The sequence below is a fragment of the Arachis ipaensis genome, chromosome B8 (assembly GCF_059453495.1).
Source record: "Arachis ipaensis isolate K30076 ecotype BB chromosome B8, ASM5945349v1, whole genome shotgun sequence".
Classification (NCBI taxonomy): Eukaryota; Viridiplantae; Streptophyta; class Magnoliopsida; order Fabales; family Fabaceae; genus Arachis; species Arachis ipaensis.
In genome coordinates this window covers 20,149,441-20,170,709 of record NC_142443.1, presented here as the reverse complement: position 1 = coordinate 20,170,709, position 21,269 = coordinate 20,149,441, and the positions used below count along the sequence as shown (strand labels likewise).

The following is a 21,269-nucleotide window of genomic DNA, read 5'->3' as shown; positions in this document are numbered from 1 at the left end:
AGCTTGCATTCCATGCAGACTCTGAGAGATCATATTGACTTGCTGAGTCAATATTTTATTCTGAGCCAATATGGCATTCAGAGTATCAACTTCAAGAACTCCCTTCTTCATAGGCGTCCCATTATTCACAGGATTCCTTTTAGAAGTGTACATGAATTGGTTATTTGCAACCATGTCAATGAGTTCTTGAGCTTCTGCAGGCGTTTTCTTTAGGTGAATGGATCCACCTGCAGAAGTGTCCAGTGACATTTTTGATAGCTCAGATAAACCATCATAGAATATATCCAAGATGGTCCATTCTGAAAGCATGTCAGAAGGACACTTTTTGGTCAACTGTTTGTATCTTTCCCAAGCTTCATAGAGGGATTCACCTTCTTTCTGTCTGAAGGTTTGAACATCAGCTCTAAGCTTGCTCAGCTTTTGAGGAGGAAAGTACTTGGCTAAGAAAGCCGTGACCAGCTTATCCCAAGAGTTCAGGCTGTCTTTGGGTTGAGAATCCAACCATAATCTAGCTCTGTCTCTTACAGCAAAAGGGAAAAGCATGAGCCTGTAGCTTTCAGGATCTACTCCATTAGTCTTAACAGTATCACATATCTGCAAGAATTCAGTTAAGAACTGAAAAGGATCTTCAGATGGAAGTCCATGAAACTTGCAGTTCTGCTGCATCAGAGAAACTAATTGAGGTTTCAGCTCAAAGTTGTTTGCTCCAATGGCAGGAATGGAGATGCTTCTTCCATGTAAATTGGAATTAGGTGCAGTAAAGTCACCAAGCATCTTCCTTACATTATTATTATTTTCGGCTGCCATCCCCTCTTCCTGTTCGAAAATTTCTGAAAGGTTATTTCTGGATTGTTGTAATTTAGCTTCTCTTAATTTTCTCTTCAGAGTCCTTTCAGGTTCTGGATCTGCTTTCACAAGAATGTTCTTATCCTTGCTCCTGCTCATATGACAAAGAAGAAGGCACAAAAATAATAATAATAATAATATGGATCCTTTATACCACAGTATAGGGGTCCCTTTGTGAGTGGAAGGAAAGAGGGAGACAAAGAATGTGATGTAAAGAAAGAAACACAACTGTGAGGAGGGCAGAGATGTGAGATGAGATGTTAGTAAATGAATAAATAAATAGAATAAGATGGGAGAGGGAGAATTTTCGAAAATAATTTTTGAAAAAGAGTTAGTGATTTTCGAAAATAGTTTTTGAAAAAGGTTAGTATTTTTTTTTCGAAATTTTTTTTAAAATCAAAAATAAAAATAATTAGTTAATAAAAAAGAAATTTTTGAAAAAGAGGGGATATATTTTCGAAAATTAGAGAGAGAGAGAGTTAGTTAGGTGGTTTTGAAAAAGTTAAGAAACAAACAAAAAGTTAGTTAGTTAGTTGAAACAAATTTTGAAAAGATAAGAAGTTAGGAAGTTGGAAAAGATATTTTGAAATTAGATTTTTGAAAAAGATAAGATGAGAAGATATTTTTGAAAAGATATGATAGAACTTAGTTTTTGAAAAAAAAAGATTTGATTTTTAAAATCACAATTAATGACTTGATTCATAAGAAATCACAAGATATGATTCTAGAACTCAAAGTTTGAATCTTTCTTAACAAGCAAGTAACAAACTTGAAATTTTTGAATCAAAACATTAATTGTTATTGTTATTTTCGAAAATTTGGTATAAAAATAAGAAAAATATTTTTGAAAAATATTTTTGGAATTTTCGAAAATAACTAAGAATTTTGAAAAAGATTTGATTTTTGAAAAAGATTTTGAAAAAGATAAGATTTTCAAATTGAAATTTTGATTTGACTCATGAGAAACAATTTGATTTTAAAATTTTTTGAAAAAGTCAATCCAAATTTTCGAATTTGATGAGAAAAAATGGGAAAGATATTTTTTTGATTTTTTGAAATTTTTATGATGAGAGGGAAAAACACTAAAGAGATGCAATGCATGAAATTTTTAGATCAAAACATGTGATGCATGCAAGAATGCTATGAATGTCAAGATGAATACCAAGAACACTATGAATGTCAAGTTGAACATCATAGACACAATTTTGAAAAAAATTTTAATGCAAAGAAAACATGCAAGACACCAAACTTAGAATTCTTTAATGCTTAGATACTAAGAATTCAAGAATGCATATTATAAACATGAAAAGACACAAAACAAAAAATCATCAAGATCAAACAAGAAGACTTACCAAGAACAACTTGAAGATCATGAAGAACACTATGAATGCATGAAATTTTCGAAAAATGCAAGATGCACATGCAAATGACACCAAACTTATGACATGACTCATGACTCAAACAAGAAACACAAAAAATGTTTTTGATTTTTATGATTTTCTAAATTTTTTTGGATTTTTTTTCGAAAATTATATGAAAAAGAAAAAATAAGGATTCCAAAATTTTTAACATGAATTCCAGGAATCTTGTATTCTTAGTCTAAAGCTTCAGTCCAGGAATTAGACATGGCTCATGAGCCAGCCAAGCTTTCAATGAAAACTCCGGTCCAAAACACTAGACATGGCCAATGGCCAGCCAAGCTTCAGCATGTAATTCAGACATGACACGCCTGACATACTCATTCCCAAAGGAATTAGACATGGCTTTACAGCCAGCCAGGCTTCAACATGCTTCATGAAACACTAGAATTCATTCTTAAAAATTTTGAATAAATTTTTTTGAAAACAGATGAGAAAATTTTAGAAATATTTTTGAAAAATTTTTGAAAAGAAAACAAAAAAGAAAATTACCTAATCTGAGCAACAGGATGAACCGTTAGTTGTCCACACTCAAACAATCCCCGGCAACGGCGCCAAAAACTTGGTACGCGGAATCGTGATTTCACTTTAAGTATGTAAAATTCATCGCTCTTTCTTTCCCTGGTAATGGCGCCAAAAACATGATGCCAAGACCACGGTTCACAACTCCGTGTAACTGACCAGCAAGTGCACTGGGTCGTCCAAGTAATACCTTACGTGAGTAAGGGTCGAATCTCACGGAGATTGTCGGTATGAAGCAAGCTATGGTCACCTTGCAAATCTCAGTTAGGCAAATATAAATTGATAATGGTGTTTTCGAATAATAAATAATAGAATAGGGATAGAGGTACTTATGTAAATCATTGGTAGGAATTTCAGATAAGCGAATGGAGATGCTTTTCGTTCCTCTGAACCTCTGCTTTCTTGCTATCTTCATCCAATCAGTCTTACTCCTTTCCATGGCTGGCTTTATGTGATACATCACCATTGTCAACGGCTACTTTCGGTCATCTCTCGGGAAAATGATCCAATGCCCTGTCACAGCACGGCTAATCGTCTGGAGGCATCACCCTTGTCAATGGCTTCATCTTATCCTCTCAGTGAAAATGATCAACGCACCCTGTCACGGCACGGCTATTCATCTGTCGATTCTCGATCATGCTGGAATAGGATTTACTATCCTTTTGCGTCTGTCACTAACGCCCTGCAATCGCGAGTTTGGAGCTCGTCACAGTCATTCATTCATTGAATCCTACTCGGAATACCACAGACAAGGTTTAGACCTTCCGGATTCTCTTGAATGCCGCCATCATTCTAGCTTACGCCACGAAGATTCTGGTTAGGAGATCTAAGAGATACTCATTCAATCTAATGTAGAACGGAAGTGGTTGTCAGGCACGCGTTCATAGGGAATGATGATGATTGTCACGTTCATCACATTCAGATTGAAGTACGAATGAATAGCTTGGAAGCGAAACAAGATGAATTGAATAGAAAACAGTAGTACTTTGTATTAATCTTTGAGGAACAGCAGAGCTCCACACCTTAATCTATGGAGTGTAGAAACTCTACCGTTGAAAATACATAAGTGAAAGGTCCAGGCATGGCCGAGATGGCCAGCCCCCAAAACGTGATCAATAGATCAAAAGATAATCCAAAGATGTCTAATACAATAGTAAAAGGTCCTATTTATAATAAACTAGCTACTAGGGTTTACATGAGTAAGTAATTGATGCATAAATCCACTTCCGGGGCCCATTTGGTGTGTGCTTGGGCTGAGCTTTGAGTGTTACACGTGTAGAGGTCCTTCTTGGAGTTGAACGCCAGTTTTTGTGCCAGTTTGGGCGTTCAACTCTAGTTTTGGCTCCTTTTCTGGCGCTGGACGCCAGATTTGGGCAGAAAGCTGGCGTTGAACGCCAGTTTACGTCGTTTATTCTTGGCCAAATTATGGACTATTATATATTGCTGGAAAGCCCTGGAAGTCTACTTTCCAACGCAATTGGAAGCCCGCCAATTCGAGTTCTGTAGCTCCAGAAAATCCACTTTGAGTGCAGGGAGGTCAGAATCCAACAGCATCAGCAGTTCTTCTTCAACCTCTGAATCTGATTTTTGCTCAAGTCCCTCAATTTCAGCCAGAAAATACCTGAAATCACAGAAAAACACACAAACTCATAGTAAAGTCCAGAAATGTGAATTTAACATAAAAACTAATGAAAACATCCCTAAAAGTAACTAGATCCTACTAAAAACATACTAAAAACAATGTCAAAAAGCGTATAAATTATCCGCTCATCACGTACCGAGCTCTCCGGGGGCGAGGAAGGTAATCCCTACTCCCCGGGTTTGTTTGGTCGATCCTCCACAAACTTCTGTGGCTGCTTCTGGTGTTCCTCCGAGCAAAAAACAGAAGACAACTGAGCCTTTTAACCTTGACACCCCTGATTTTGATGCGATTGAATTTGTTGATAAGCAGATTGGTCCCTATGGTACCATCCCTACTGATGACGTCTCTCTTCTTCGACATTTAGACTTCATTACTCGGAGCGGCATAAAATTGGCACATGTGGGAGCTGCTATGTACCGTACTATCCAAGATCTTCCCCTTCATGCTACTAAGGCCTTTATGGAAGAGGCTAAGCAAGTTTGATAGAATGAAAGGTCTGAAGGAGGAGCTTCAAGTAAAGGTGGCCAGGCTGGAGAAGAAATTGGAGGGCGAGAAAGCAAGTTCTATTGCTTTGGAGGCTTCTGTGAGGTTGGCTGAAGACACGGCATTGAGGTATAAGGACAGCTATGTCACTTCCTACCGTGAGGTAATGCGTCTCAGAGAAGAGTTGGAGTCTGCCCGGGTTGACTATGCCGAGCTCCAGGGTCATCTTGTGGGCAGCGTAAATGCTGCTTATGAGAACCTGAAGGAACAAGTTCGAGTTCTAGCTCCCGAGGTTGACCTTACTCTCTTCAGCCTGGATAATGTCGTGAAGGAGGGCAAGATTGTCCCTGACGACCTTGATGATGACAATGTTGAATCTCTGCCTGTGCCAGTTGCCAAAGCTACTATTGTGCCGACCTCTTCAGCTCCTCCTATTGGGGTTAGCCATCCGGAACCAGAGCCTGAGTGCCAGAAATTAAATCGAGATGACGGGACGGTGGATGCGGTGCCCCTTCAGACTCGCCCTCCTTCACCCCGTGTTGATACTGTCGAGAAGCCTTCGGATAAATAGTTTTTATAAGTGTTTGTGTAGATAGCCCGGCTTGTGGGCTTTTGAACTTCTTTATTTTGTAAATGGTGTTTTGCTAACTGTTGACACTTCTTAGTTGCTTGTTTAGCAACCTTATTTTGAAAAACAAAGGTAGCTTCCAAGCTTTTGGGGCAGATTTTGGTGGCCTCTGAAGCTTGTTATAACTTTGTATTTTTATATCATGCTTATCTGCACTTAACTTGACATCTTTCTGGGTTTTGAGAATGTTGGAGCCTTGCTATTCGACTTCTTTGGCTTGCTTTTGTGGTTGTGGCTTTGATTCCTTTGAGGCAACAAAAATCCTATTTTGCTTGGACCCTTTGCGAGGTCTCTGCCAAGTATTACTTTTTGTAGTTTTCGCACTTTATGTGGGTCGACTTCGTCATGTCGGATCAAGTTACTTCGTAATCCTCTTTCTTGGACTTTTGTTCAAGTCTCTTTCAGGGATTACGTTTATGACCTTATGTTTTTGGGCCGACTTCGTCATGTCGGATTCTTCTAAGTTATTTTTGTAATCCTCTTTCTTGGACCTTGTTCAGGTCTCTTTCAGGGATCACTTCTATAACTTTATGTTTTGGGCCGACTTCGTCATGTCGGGCCCTTCTAAGTTATTTTTGTAATCCTCTTTCTTGGACCTTGTTCAGGTATCTTTCAGGGATCACTTCTATAACTTTATGTTTTGGGCCGACTTCGTCATGTCGGATTCTTCTAAGTTATTTTTGAAATCCTCTTTCTTGGACCTTGTTCAGGTCTCTTTCAGGGATCACTTCTATAACTTTATGTTTTGGGCCAACTTCATCATGTCGGGCCCTTCTAAGTTATTTTTGTAATCCTCTTTCTTGGACCTTGTTCAGGTCTCTTTCAGGGATCACTTCTATAACTTTATATTTTGGGCTGACTTTGTCATGTCGGGCCCTTCTAAGTTATTTTTGTAATCCTCTTTCTTGGACCTTGTTCAGGTCTCTTTCAGGGATCACTTCTATAACTTTATGTTTTGGGCCGACTTCGTCATGTCGGGCCCTTCTAAGTTAAAGTAATCCTCTTTAATAGGGTTGGCCAGACCTCTTTCCAGGGTTTACTTATAACTTGGGTTGACTTGGTCTGACTTCTTAGCGTCAGCCAGTCTTTAAGTTATTATTTAGAAATCCATAAGACCTCGTCAGGTTCTTTTTTCGGATCACTTTCGATAACTTCTTGCATTATTCTATTTTCATCTTTGCCGATTTGTAGAAGGTGGTTTTCATCTTTGTTTGTTCGACCTTTAGATGAATCGCATTTTTATCTCTGTTAGTCTTTATCGTGATCGTGCAGTGAATTTGTTTTTCACTTTCTGCCGATCTGTTGCTTTATAATCGGACGATGAATGTTTCAGATTAATGCGTCTTGAGAATTTGTAGAATATCTAAAATATATTTTATTCAAAAGAAAGTGCAAATATATACATGCGGGAGTTTTTCATCCCTTTAAGTTGGATAGTTTGTAGGTCTTAGCTTGGTACCTCATTAAAAAACCTTTTCAGGAAAAAGAGTGTACCTTATACCAAGATCCTTTATCATTCCTAACTATAGTACCTTCTTAGGTTGCAGGCGTGCCACGATCTAGGAAGCTCTCGTCTATCGAGTTCGAACAGTCTGTAGTAGCCCTTCCCAAGTACTTCAACGACTCGGTAGGGTCCTTTCCAGTTTGCTGCCAGCTTTCCTTCTCCGGGTCGAGTTGTTCCGATATCATTTCGGATTAGAGTGAGGTCGTTTTCCACAAAACCTCGTGGCACTACCTGTTGATTATATCTCGAAGCCATTCGATGCTTTAGTGATTCTTCCCTGATTCGAGCTCTTTCCTGAACTTCTGGAAGTAGGTCGAGTTCTTCCCTTTGTAGTTGGGAGTTGGCCTCTTCATTGTAGTGGACTACTCTAGGTGATCCTTCTTCCATTTCTATTGGGATCATTGCCTCCACTCCGTACGCTAATCGGAAGGGTGATTCCTTTGTGGTGGAATGTGGCATTGTTCGATATGCCCATAGGACTTGTGGGAGTTCCTCAGCCCAAGCTCTCTTTGCGTCCTGTAATCTCCGTTTTAACCCGGCCAATATGACTTTGTTGGCAGCTTCGGCTTGTCCATTGGCTTGGAGATGTTCGACGGAAGTGAACTGGTGCTTTATGTTCAGGTTAGCTACTAGTTTTCTGAAGCCTGCATCTGTGAATTGGGTGCCATTGTCTGTGGTGATGGAGTATGGGACCCCGAACCTTGTGACAATGTTTCTATATAGGAATTTTCGACTTCTTTGAGCAGTGGCGTTAGCTAGGGGTTCTGCCTCGATCCACTTTGTGAAATAGTCTACTCCTACTATGAGGAATTTAACTTGTCCCGATCCTTGAGGAAAGGGTCCGAGAAGGTCGAGTCCCCATTTTGCAAATGGCCAAGGTGAGGTTACGCTGATGAGCTCCTCCGGTGGGGCGATGTGAAAGTTGGCATGTTTTTGACATGGTGGACATGTCTTTACGAACTCTGTGGCCTCCTTTTGTAGAGTTGGCCAATAAAATCCTGCTCGAAGTACTTTTTTGGTGAGTGCTTGTGCTCCGAGATGATTACCACAGATGCCGCTGTGTACTTCTTCTAGAACTTCCTTTGTGTTGGAAGTCGGTACACATTTTAACAATGGGATTGAGATTCCTCTTTTATAAAGAGTATTTTTTATGATGGTGTAGTATTGTGCCTCCCGTTTTAACCTCTTTGCCTCATTCTCGTCTGTAGGAAGTGTTTCTGTTTTGAGGTAGTTAATTATGGGAGTCATCCATCCTTGATCTAAACCTGTTATGGCTAGGATTTTTTCCTCTTCCGAGATTGATGGGTTCTGTAGTGTTTCCTGGATGAGGCTTCTATTGTTGCCTCCTGGTTTGGTGCTGGCTAGTTTTGAGAGTGTATCAACTCGTGCATTTTGTTCGCGGGGTATGTGATGGATCTCATACTCCCCGAGTTGTCCGAGCTGTTCCCTGGCTTTATCCAAGTACCTTTTCATGGTGGGATCCTTGGCTTGGTAGTTTCCTGCTATTTGTGAAGTGACCACCTGGGAATCGCTGAAGATGATGAGTTTTTGAGCTCCAACCTCTTGAGCCAGCTTCAAACCAGCTAGTAGTGCCTCATATTCAGCTTGGTTGTTTGAGGCAGGGAACCTAAATTTGAGAGAGAGTTCGATTTGGGTTCCTTGATTACTTTCAATTATCACACCTGCCCCACTTCCAGTTTTATTCGAGGAGCCATCCACGTAGAGATTCTATTCTGTGGGGATTTCTGGGGTGTCTGTAAATTCTGTGATGAACTCGGCCAGGTGTTGTGATTTGATGGCCGTCTGAGCTTCGTATTGAAGGTCGAATTCGGACAACTTGACTGCCCATTGCAAGATTCTGCCTGCTAGATCTGTTTTCTGCAATATCCCTTTTATGGGCTGATTGGTCCGAACCTTAATGGTGTGAGCTTGGAAGTACGGACGAAGTCGTCGAGATGTTAGTATGAGAGCATAGGCAAATTTCTCTATTTTCTGGTAGTTCAGCTCGGATCCTTGTAGTGCTTTACTGATGAAGTATACAGGTTGTTGCCCATTGTCATCTTCTCGAACTAATGCCGAGGCTATTGCCTGGCTTCTTACCGCGAGGTATAATATGAGTGGTTCTCCTTCTCGTGGCCGAGATAGGATAGGTGGCCATCCTAGAAATCTTTTGAAATCTTGGAAGGCTTGTTCGCACTCTGTTGTCCATTTGAACTTTTTTCCTTTCCTTAGAGTAGCATAGAAGGGAAGAAATCTTATCGCTGATCCCGCTAGGAATCTGGACAAGGCTGCCAATCTCCCGTTGAGTTGTTGTACCTCTTTGACACAAGTTGGGCTCTTCATGTTGAGTATGGCCTGACATTTATCCGGATTTGCCTCAATTCCTCTTTGTGTGAGCATAAAACCCAAGAACTTGCCTGCTTCTATTGCGAAGGTGCATTTTGCAGGATTGAGTCGCATGCCATGCTTCCTTATAGTGTCAAACACTTGGGCCAGGTCGGACAGTAATGTTTCTTCACTTTGTGTCTTTATCAACATGTCGTCCATATAGACTTTCATGAATTTTCTGATATGATCTGAAAAGGCTTTATTCATTAGCCTTTGATAAGTAGCTCCCGCGTTCTTGAGACCAAAAGGCATCACAATGTAGCAGTAGTTTGCTTTTGGTGTTAAAAACGAGGTTTTTTTTTATCGGGTGGATACATGAGGATTTGATTGTATCCGGAATATGCATCCATAAACGAGAGGTATTTATATCCGGAGGAGGCATCTACCAGAGCGTCGATACTTGGGAGTGGATATGGGTCTTTTGGGCAGGCTTTGTTGAGATCAATGTAGTCGGTGCACATCCGCCACTTTCCGTTTGATTTTTTCACCAAGACGACGTTGGCTAGCCATAATGGGTACTTGACTTCTCTTATGAATCCTGCCTCCAGTAGAGCCTGTACCTGTTCTTCCACAAATTGGGATCGTTCTGGTCTGAGCTTTCTACGCCTCTACTGTACTGGCCGAGATCCTGGGTAAACTGCCAGCTTGTGGCACATTAGCTTATGGTCTATGCCTGGCATGTCTGCAGCCTTCCACGCAAAGAGGTCGACGTTGTCTCGTAAGAATTGTACGAGTGATTCTTTTATATCTCCTTTTAGAGTCGTGCCAATATTGGTCATTTTGTCCGGGATGTTTTGAATCTAGACTTTCTCTACTTTCCCTTCAGGTTGTGGACGGAGTTCTTCTCGCCTCTGGATTCCACCAAGTTCGATTGTGTGAAATTCTTCTCCTTTGCCTCTGAGGTTTAGGCTTTTTTTATAACAGCGGCGCGCCATCTTCTGATCTGCTTTTATCGTAGCTATCCCTTCTGCAGTTGGGAATTTCATGCATAGATGTGGAGTTGAAACTTTTTCACCGAGTTGATTTAATGTCGTCCGACCAATTAGGGCATTGTAGGCTGAACTCACGTCGACCACGATGTAATCTATTTTAAGTGTTCTGGATTGGTTTCCTTTTTCGAAGGTTGTGTGTAGCGGGACGTATCCCAGTGGTTGCACTAGAGTGTCTCCCAGGCCGAACATGCTGTTTGGATATGCTTTAAGTTCTTTATCTTCTAGGCCGAGCTTGTCGAAGGCGGTTTTGAATAAGATATCGGCGGAGCTCCCTTGGTCTATTAGTGTGCGGTGGAGATTTGCATTTGCTAGTATAATGGTGATGACCATGGGATCGTCGTGTCTTGAGATGATTGCGGACGCATCTTCCTTGGTAAACGTAATTACAGGGATGTCGGGTACTTCTTCCTTCCCTCCGACATGATATACTTCTTTGAGATATCTTTTGCGAGATGATTTGGAGATTCCTCCTACTGCGAATCCTCCGTGTATCATATGGACATGTCTTTCTGGTGTACGAGGTGATCGCTCGGTTCGTCCAATCTCCTCGTCTCTTCTTCTTTTTCTTTGCTCATCGTCCCTGGTGGCCAGAAACCGATCTAATTTTCCTTCTTTCACTAATTTTTCTATGACATTTTTTAAGTCAAAGCATTCGTTGGTGGAGTGCCCACGGACTCGATGGTATTCACAATATTCATTTCAGTTTCCTCGTCCTCTTTTCCCTTGAGTGGTCGAGCTGGGGGTATTTTTTCTGTGTGGCAGACTTCTTTGTAAACATCCACCAGGGACACCCTAAGAGGGGTGTAATTATGGTATTTTCTAATTTTTTTCTCTTGTCGATCTTCCTTCTTTTTGGACTCTTTGTCTTTGTCTCGGTAGGCGAATCCGGATTTTGAGGTTTCTCCTAGTCGAGAATTTTCTTCCATGTTGATGTATTTTTCCGCTCGTTCCTGCACTTCATCCAGAGATGTGGGGTACTTCTTTGATATGGATTGGCTAAAAGGTCCCTCTTGTAGGCCATTGATGAGGCCCATGATGGCGGCTTCTGTTGGTAGACTTTGTATGTCTAGGCATGTTTTGTTGAATATTTCCATGTAGTTGCGAAGACTTTTCCGATCTCCTTGCTTGATTCCTAATAGATTGGGGGCATGCTTAGCCTTATCTTTTTGGATGGAGAATCTGGCCAGGAACTTTTTGGCTAAGTCATCAAAGCTTGAGATGAACTTCGGAGGTAGGTTTTCGAACCATCTAATTGCTGTCTTTGTGAGAGTTGTTGGGAAAGCTTTGCAGCGAACTGCATCTGAGGCGTCGGTGAGGTACATTCTACTTCTGAAATTGCTGAGGTGATGGTTGGGATCTGTAGTGCCATCGTATAAGGTCATATCTGGAAGTTTGAAGTCATTGGGGATTTTGGTCTTCATGATCTCCCTAGTGACTGGATCCTGATCTTTGCGAGAGTTGTCCTCAAGGGTGGGTCGAGTAGCTTTGGCTTTGAGATCAGCTTCGAGTTTCAGAAGTTTATCTTCTAATTCTCGGCGTCGCCTTACCTCTCTTTGCAGATCTTTTTCGACTTCTCGTTGATGCTAGGTTTCTTTTTCAAGTTTCTTTAAACGATCTTGAAGCGCTTCTATCACTCCCGGATTTGATGAGTTTTTGTCCCCGTTAGATTCCGGGGTATCTTTCAACGTATTGCCCGCATTTTTGTGCGGCGTTCTATCCTCTAGATTTGAATCGTGGTCGTTATCATGATCATCCGCCATGATGATGGGATGACTTCCAAGTTCCCCGGCAATGGCGCCGATGTTCCGAGGGTTACCTGAAACTGTAGGTCGATCTCGGACGAGATCTTCTGTACTGGTCGGAGATGACGTGTCCGGCCGGTGGGTGGCGGCCGGAGCTGTTGTGTCCGACTTGTTGGACTGACTGCACTGCTGATCCTCTGTCACTGGAGGGTGGGGGTACCTTCAAGGGACTTCGATGCTTAAGTTAGCAAGGGTATTAAGCAGGTTTTGAGTAGAATCAGAGTATGAGTTATACCTGGGTGCTCCAGTGTATTTATAGTAGTGTGGGCTGACCTTTCTAGATAAGATAAGTTAGTTATCTTATCTTATCTTATCTTATCTTTAGGTGAAGTCAGCTTATCTTCAAGGGAACCACCTTTATCTCTATAGGCTTGGATTGCCTTTGGATTTGGGTCGTGTTCCTCTATTTGGGCCCTTTACTGGGCTTTCCTGTCGATTTGGCCGAGCTCTTTGGGAAGAGGTCGGATTGTCTGACCTGAAGAGGTCGGTTGCCTTGTTACTAAACATCCCGGGTCGGATAGCTCGACTCAGGGTATGAACAGGCGGCATCCCTGGTAGCTCATCAAGGAACACATCAGGGAATTCTCTAATAATAGGAACCTGATCAAGACTAGGTACTTCGGCATCAACATCTCTAACAACTGCCAGAAATTCTTAGTTTCCCTTATCCATCAATTGCATAGCACTCATAGATGAAATGATGCTAGCTAAAGTGGGACAATCATCACCCTTAAAAATAAAAGGTGAGATACCCGGTATGTCAAACTTCATAGTTTTGGAGTACAGCCCACATCAGCATGACAAGCTGCTAACCAATCAATGCCTAAGATGACATCAATATCTTCCATTGGTTCTAAAAAGATCAAATCAGCTAAGGTTTCAACCTTATTAATTCTAACAACACAAGATCGAAACACGACTCGAACCACCGTGGAGACTCCAAGTGGAGTGCCAACATGAAATGGGTGGGATAACAGTTTAGGTTGTTTATCGAAATGAGATGCAAGATGTGGAGATACATATGAATAATAAGAACCCATATCAAATAACACTCGAGCATCTAAAGAACAAACTTGTAAAGTACCTTCCACCACAGCATTAGAAGCTTGAGCATCTTGACGTGTTAAAGCGTACACACGTGCCTGACCTCTTCTTCTTTGACTGCCTCCTCTATTATAAGTTTGACCCCTACCACCTGCTCCTCTGCCACTAGGACCAGAAGAATTTCTAATAGACATAGCTGAAGATGATAGCATTGATATTGTAGGACGTGCAATACCTGGAGCAAAGCCTCCTCTAGAAATTGGACAATCCCTCCTAAGATGACCAGATTGACCACAACCAAAACATGCACCAGTAGCCTTGAAACATATACCGGAATGGTAGATACCACACTACTGGCAGTAAAATTTAGTTGGTCTTGTCTGATTAGAACCATGTCCGCAAGATTGAGGGGTGCCCCCAACAAAAGGTCTTGGACTAAAAACACTCATACGAACAGATGCAGAAGAAGCAACTCCATCAAAAGATTTTTGAGGACGAGCTCAATAACCCGAATAACCTTGCTGATTAGTCTGACCATGATGAGACTGAAATCCCCCTGAACTAGCTCCATGATGAGTCCATATTTGATGATATACTTTGCTTTGATTTGAGTGGATTTTATCATATAAACCCACATTTATTCATCCAAATAGCATGCTTTTGTGTTTTCTCTCTAGATTGTGCCTAAATGTGAAAACATACGTTTTTGTACTTAAATTAATTATTTTAATCCCACTTTTATGTCATTCGATGCCATGACATGTTTGATGAGTGATTTTAGGTGCTAAAGGCAAGTTTGGCAAGGCAAAAGTGGAAGAAAGCATGTACAAAGGGAGAAAGCATGAAGAAAACAAAAGAGAAGCACACATTGGAGTGTGCGTGCGCACAACCCCCTGTGCGTATGCACAAAAGCCACAAAACCATGTGTGCGTATGCACGACAACCTTGCGTACGCACAAGAAGAAAATCAGCATGTGTGCGTACGCACACACCTGTGCGTCCGCACACGACCCAGCGCGTGACTCATTTATTGCAAATCACTGGGGCGATTTCTGGGCCTCTAGGGTCCATTTTTGGGGCTTTCTGAAGCTGATTGAGTGCTATATGAAGGAAGGCCTTACTTCATGTGAAGGAGGGAAGAAATTAGGGTTAGATTAGCATTATGTAGGTTGTTCTCTAGAGAGAGAAGCTCCCCCCTCTCTCTAGAATTAGGGTTCTTTAGTTTAATTTCCTGTAATTTCTACTTTTAATTATTGTTTTCATTTACTTTTCCTTGTCATTTATTGTTATTGCATCTTGTTCTTCTTCATTTCTCTTGTTATTTCCTTTATTTTGTCACTTTTATGTTTTATGAACACTTTTTGTCATTTTAATTCTAATTAATGCAATTTTATGTTTTTATGTCATTTATTGCTTTCTCTAGTTGTTATTGTTACTTTCTTACTTTGGTAGTTTTAGAATTTATTTTATTACAATTTAATATTATTTTATTCTCATGCACACCAAGTGTTTGATAAAATGCTTGGCTTAGTTTTTACTTAGTTTTTCTCCACTCTTGGCTTGGAATTGTTGACTTTGGTGTTCTTTGAGTCATTGATGTCCATTCTTGTTTGATATATTAGAGTAGTTAGTTGATTTGGTCTCCCTTGACTCTATGTGACCCCTTAGTGTTGACATAGGACTTAGGGATTGAAATTAACTATGCCTATTTGACTTATCTTCGATGTAAGGTTGACTAAGTAGGATTAACTCTTCATAATCATCATATGTTTGTGGTCAATGGCTAGGATAGATAGCCTTAGCCTTCAATTACTTGTCAAGAGGTTTCTTGCTTTTGAAGTTTTATTACTTTGACTTTTACTTGCTTTCATTTACTTTCTTGCATGTTAAGTTACTTTCTTGCCATTTCTTTTCCTTGCATTTAATTGCTTTGACTTTTATTGCTTTGATGTTTAATTTTTTGCACGTTTAATTCCTTGGTTGAAAAATTGGATGTTTGGATGTAATTGAGTTGTGGATGTCCATTCCGCATTGTGTGAGAATAGTTAATTGGTTTGGTTTCCATTGACGCTAGTCTTTCACTAAGTAATTAGCGAGTTGACTAGGACTTATGGATTGAGATCAATTATGGTTTTTTGACCAATTCTCAAGGAGGATTGATTGATTTGGATTGATTCCATACAATTGCCATGTTTGTGGTCCATAACTAGGATAGGAATCCTAAACTCCCCAATTCTTACTAAGAGTCCTTTAATTGCTTACCTTTAAATTCCTTGCATGCTTGTTTCAATTCCTTGCTATTTACATTCCCTTGCTTGCTTTCATTCCCCAATCCCCATGCTCTCTCCTTCATAGCCAATAATTGTACACTTAATTGTAACTCCTAAGGATGATGACCCGGGAGTTAAATACTCTCGGTTATTTTTTATTGTGACATTATTATTTGATTTTGAGAATTAATTGTCGGTTTGGACTATGCTACCAACAAAGTAATGCTTGTTTTGATGATTGATTCCAAACCGTACAATAATTCTCTTCGTCACTCCACCAGAAAATTGTCCCTTCATCTTAGGCTTCTTACCAACATTCTTAAAAGTATTTCTCTCCACTATCCCAGCTTCAATTCCATAAGCAGAGTTTAGGACATCCTTAAAAGACATGCGTCCGACTTCAGGCATAAGAATAGTGAACATAGGTTCTGCCAACCCACGAATGAATCGACGTACTTTCATCTCTTCTGAATTTACCAAGTATGGAGAACTAAAGTCTAGTAAATTCCTTAGCATACTCGGTCACAGTCATATTCTCTTGCCTTAATCTTTCAAAGGCAATTGCATCCTCTGCTTGCTTGTTAGCTGGATAAAACCGAGCGAGAAACTCTTCAGTGAACTCTTCCCAGGAAGGAGGAGGTAATTCAGCTGCTTCTTTTCTCTCAAGAAGAGACTCATACCAATATCTTGCCGAACTACGCAAGTTGTAGGATACTAACTCAACTGCCCATTCTTTGGTGTACTTGAGAGCTCGAATAGCTTTCTTTGCATCCTCTAGATATTGTTGTGGATCTTCATCCAATAAATCTCCATTGAAAGTGGACGAATTCAACTTCAAATACTTCTCAATTGGCAGCTCTTGATCCCCAAACAATTGATGAACCCTATGAGGCTGAGGATGTGGTGCATTAGGAAGTCTCGCTTCACCCCTATTTTGATTTGTTAGGACCTGTAACATCGCATTAAGAGTTTGATTCATTCCCCTCAATTCAGCTGTCAAGTCTGCTTGAGCCACTCCTACTGTAGGGTTTTCTTGAACTCCCTCATAGGGTATCCTTTCTCCGCGTCTATCAGCTATTCTTTGGCTCCTTGGTCTTTGTCGAAGGGCTCCAAGTGGCGGAAAAACTGTCCTATTGGATTCAGTAGTATCAGGAGCATTAACAGCTCCACCACGTCTTTTCTTAGGTGGCATCTTCCACCTATTGAGTAAATAAAGCGATTGGATTACCAATGACATATATATATGGAGTTCAAAGACAATAGGATAGACAGAAAGAATTATGAGACCAAAAGATTGAGCACAACTTCCTATAGGCCTCTAGTAACATCATACTTTGTGAAAATGGGCCAGCTTCCATTTGCACAATTGTGATCTTACTAAAGGACACTTGCTCCATATTACACAGGAAAACCAGGCTCTAATACCACTTTGTCATAACTCGAACCAAGTCATGACTGGCGCTCAAGGGACAAGTTCCTCAGCAAGCCAAACGACTAAATTTTCAGAAAAACGAACAGAATCTCCTCTATTCCTAGGACCTTACCAACATAAATATTATCTTCTTGTATCAATAATAAACATCCATTTCCAATGAAACCAACAACAATATATTTCAATCATATCCACCACCAAACATGTCCAAAATACGCATCATATATATTAAGTTGATAACTAGAGTATATAGTCAAATCTATAAGTGTTACATAACCAAATTATAACTACTATCTAAATAGTTCGATATTCAAAATAACATAACCCACACGAGGATCCTACCTGTGACATATGGAGCATTGACATAATCTAAATTTTGAGCAAAGGTTCCATTACATAATTAGTTAGCCCTTAGAAAGAAGAAGGTCTCACCAAAGTGACTAAGATCTACTGAGGGGCAGGTGAAATAGAACCTGAAATGACTCATGTATCAGAAAAATATGGAAATATAATAGGGTGAGTTTTGCAACTCAGTGAGCAAACATTACATCTATAACCACACGAGACAATATAGAGTTTACCTTGAAAATTATATTTCCTTTCAAAGATGAGAAATTCATATTAATTAATTATGCAAACAAATAGATAAGTAGTTAAGCGGATGAACTGAAATGGGAGTTCTCATTCCAGAAGTAAAATCAAATTAAATATTACAAACCTAGGGCGGCTCCAACTCTAAGGGTAGCTCTTTCCTCTAGTGTGCCCGTACGGCATAGCAGATCCAACGTGTGGCCTACACGTTGGGTTAGCAACACCCCTGCTAGTTGAGGTCTGAGTTAGATGTATCTAAGTTAACATCATAACCGTCGTTAACTACGGTTTTCTAGTCAGAGTCTCCCAACCAAACCAAACCAAATCATTTAGAACAAATCTCTAATAATTATAACATATTACTAAATTTTCATAGTAAATCAAATATACATAAGAATGCATACTAAAATTTAATTAAAATTCAATAGAGTCAAATAAGAAAATATGTATGCTTTACAAAATATATAAATATCGTCTCGTGTGTATTTTTATAAAATTATAAGTTTCACAAATCAATATTTATTTCAAAATTCAAAAATTAATATAATCAAATCTTTTCAAACTCCAAAAATAATTATAGACATAATATCCACTCACAACTTGATTCCAAAGAACCGGAAGAACTTTGAGTGCGTTAACGAGCTACCAAATGATGTCCAATAACTCTACAACTCTAGAAATATGACAATAATAATATTTGTAGCTACTAATATTGTCGATTAACATAATCTTACTGAATTTGATAGAAGCCCCAAATTTTCTAACCCTAATAACCCTAATTTCAGATTTTGCTATACCCACAAGTATAGGGATGATAAAAATTTGAGATATAGCTAATTATTGAGTCAAAGAATTACCTTAAAGTCTCAATAATAATCGGAACTCAAAAGTTGAATACTTTCCTCACTAATTAAGTTGAAACTCCATGATATAAGGTTGTGATAAATGAAATTTGAATGAATAAGTTAGAGAAGAGAAGGAGAAGGAAGTAAAATGAAAGAAGTGGGTTTAATGATAGTGTATGATTTCAAGAAGAAGAGATGAGAAGATGGAAAGGACAAAGAAGAAGAAGAAGAGAGAAGAAATAAAATTGAAAAGAAAGGAAAGGGTTTTGGGAGAAAGAAATAACTGGAGTTCGGGAGGGGGGTGAGTCACGTGACTCACTAAGTCCCTCTTCCTTTTTTTTTCTCTCTTCGCTAATAATAGTATTAGATGACCAAGGATGACTTTTAGTTGACCGTTCGATAATCTTAAGGCATGTGGGTCTTTAGAATGAGTTGATGGATGCTTAGTTAAAATGGGTTTAGGGTTAAGCGCGGTAATTGTCTTTGGTTTATCCCTGGGGCATTTAGAAAATTTTGAGATAAAAAATCATGGGTTTGAAATGGGTGTACACAAAAAAAGAATTAGATCTTTAAACAAAAGTTGGGCAAAAAATATATGTAATTTTTGTATACAAGTTAAAAACCAAAGATGATAGAAAAGTGTAGACAGGATAAAATTAGATTTAATTAGAATACCAAAAAAAAAGGACTCAATTATTATTACTATTATTATATTGTTGTTGTTGTTGTGACTTAACAACTAAAATATGTCATATAACTACTCTTTCATTAAAAAATAGATGGCATATTTTTTTCTGAACTTAATAAATTTTCTTCCTCCATCCTCTCATTTACTTAATGAGTAAGTATATATTTATTTGCTTAAAATAACTCCTTTTTTATTAAAAAAAAAATTTGCCTTTTTTTATCAAATGACATGAATTTAATTTAAATAATTTATATTAGTTTGCATCCTCTTGATAAGTTGGAGAAAATAAAATCATTCAAATTGTAGATAATCAGAATGATGTCTGAATTTTCTAATGTAAGAATTAAAATTGTGAAGCATAATTATTTATTGTCCTATTTTTTATTTATTCTAAAAATTAAAAAAAAACAAAAGAGCAATTAAAATTATAAACAAAATAAAAAAATTAAACCTTTATATTTTTTTGAGAAGATAAAATAGTTGAAGTAGATGAAGCAATAGAATTTATTAGTTTAATGAATAACGTTTTTTTTTTAATTTGGTTTAAGGTCCACAGCAATAAGCTACGTATCTTGAAGGGCAAGGCTGAGTTGGATCCTATGGCAGTTGTACAGTACTCGTATTGCGCTGAGAAGCACCTTAGTCACCTGTTTTGGTCAAATGGTCACATGCAGCATAACTACAAATGCTTCAGTGATGTGTTGGCATTTGACTCGACATACAGAAAAAACTTATATGACTACGATTTTTTTGTTCTTGTAACAAAAGTGTTGAGTTTGGAAAACTTCAAATTATTGTGATGATTAAACATTGTTAAAAATATTAATTAGAAATTATTAATTTGATTTTGGCTTCAAATTATTTGTTTAATAATTTCTATTTGTGTGCAGAATTTTGATCATTGGGCATAAGCAACATAAAGCCCAAAATGTTGAGAAATTATTCATCCTTTGGTACAACAATTAGTCAAGCATTGTGGCTGAATTATTATTATGTTTATTGGGCCAGGGAACTAATGTGAAGCCCAAAACTATTTTCTTTTGATCCAACAAAGTGTTGGCCCGAAATTGAAAAAAGGAAAGAAAGGAAATGGAGCATGATGAGTTTGGTTACCTACTCCCACTTTTGATGGAATTTAAATTTAATTAATTTGATTTAATTACATTGGTAACAGGAAAGAGAAAAATCAAAATTGATTTGATAGCTTTCAATGCCTCACACGTTATTATGCATAGGGGAATGGAAGTGGAAATTAATTCATTTTAATTTCATTCATTATTTCCATTGAAAGCCTTTTCTCTCTTCTCTCTCCTCTCTCTCTTCTTCGGTCATGTCATACAGGAAGAAAGAAAGAAGAAGCAATCAGAAAAGCAGTGAAGCTAGTAGAAGGAAAGAGGCTAAGAAGAAGCAAGCGGCTAAGGTGATAATGGCCCTTGCAAAAAGAAGATCTAAGGCATGGCGTGTCTGAGATCTTTTCCACTTAAGGCAAGATGTGGTGAAGAAGCTTCAAGATCTCCATGCCTAAAGTAGTAGCAATCCATTTCGGTCAGAGAAGAAGATCTCTAAGGTGAAGCTCATTTCCACTTTTGTTCATCCATCACAGAAGGTAGCTATTGGAGCTACATTGAGGAAGGAGCAAATATGGAACGACAGAAGGAACTGTCAAGGATCAAGAGTTCATCAAGGGTCAGAAATCCTTCTTGGGGACCAAGTCAAAATGGAAGGCTCAGATTGATGAAGCTTGAGGAGAATGATGAGAGAGAGGTAATTGCATGTTGATTTTGCTTTCAGTTTCTCTCTCTCTCTTCTCTCTGTCCAAACCGGTTTTGATTATTGAAGAAGAAGAAAGTGGCTTGGTTCAACCGGTTTCAACCTTAGAAGCTTTCCCTTCTATAATAAGGGTGAACGGCCAAGGGTTGAGACAAGGAGAGAAAGTACAGAGTTCTCAAAGCTACCCAAGCTAACAGAAGTTCTTCTCCTTCAATGTGTTTCATTTTGTTTTCTTTTCTTTAGTTTTGTCTGTCTGAGTCTCATGGTGAAAAAGATAAACAGAGTGAGGTTTGTAAAAAAAAGCCAGTGAGAGAAAAAAGACAGAGTGTACAAAATTAAAGAAAAAGCCATAGATGTCTTAGAGATCCTTTGTACATCTATGTGTTGTGTATCATGATTCTATG

At 39.0% G+C, this 21,269-nt stretch overlaps 1 non-coding gene across 1 annotated transcript; it reads left to right on the top strand.

The window, feature by feature from the left end:
• Positions 1–303: 303 nt before the first annotated feature.
• LOC148547385 (small nucleolar RNA R71) lies at positions 304–411 on the top strand. Its single transcript, XR_015897394.1, has one exon. It is a non-coding gene; the product is annotated as a small nucleolar RNA R71 (small nucleolar RNA).
• Positions 412–21,269: the final 20,858 nt, after the last annotated feature.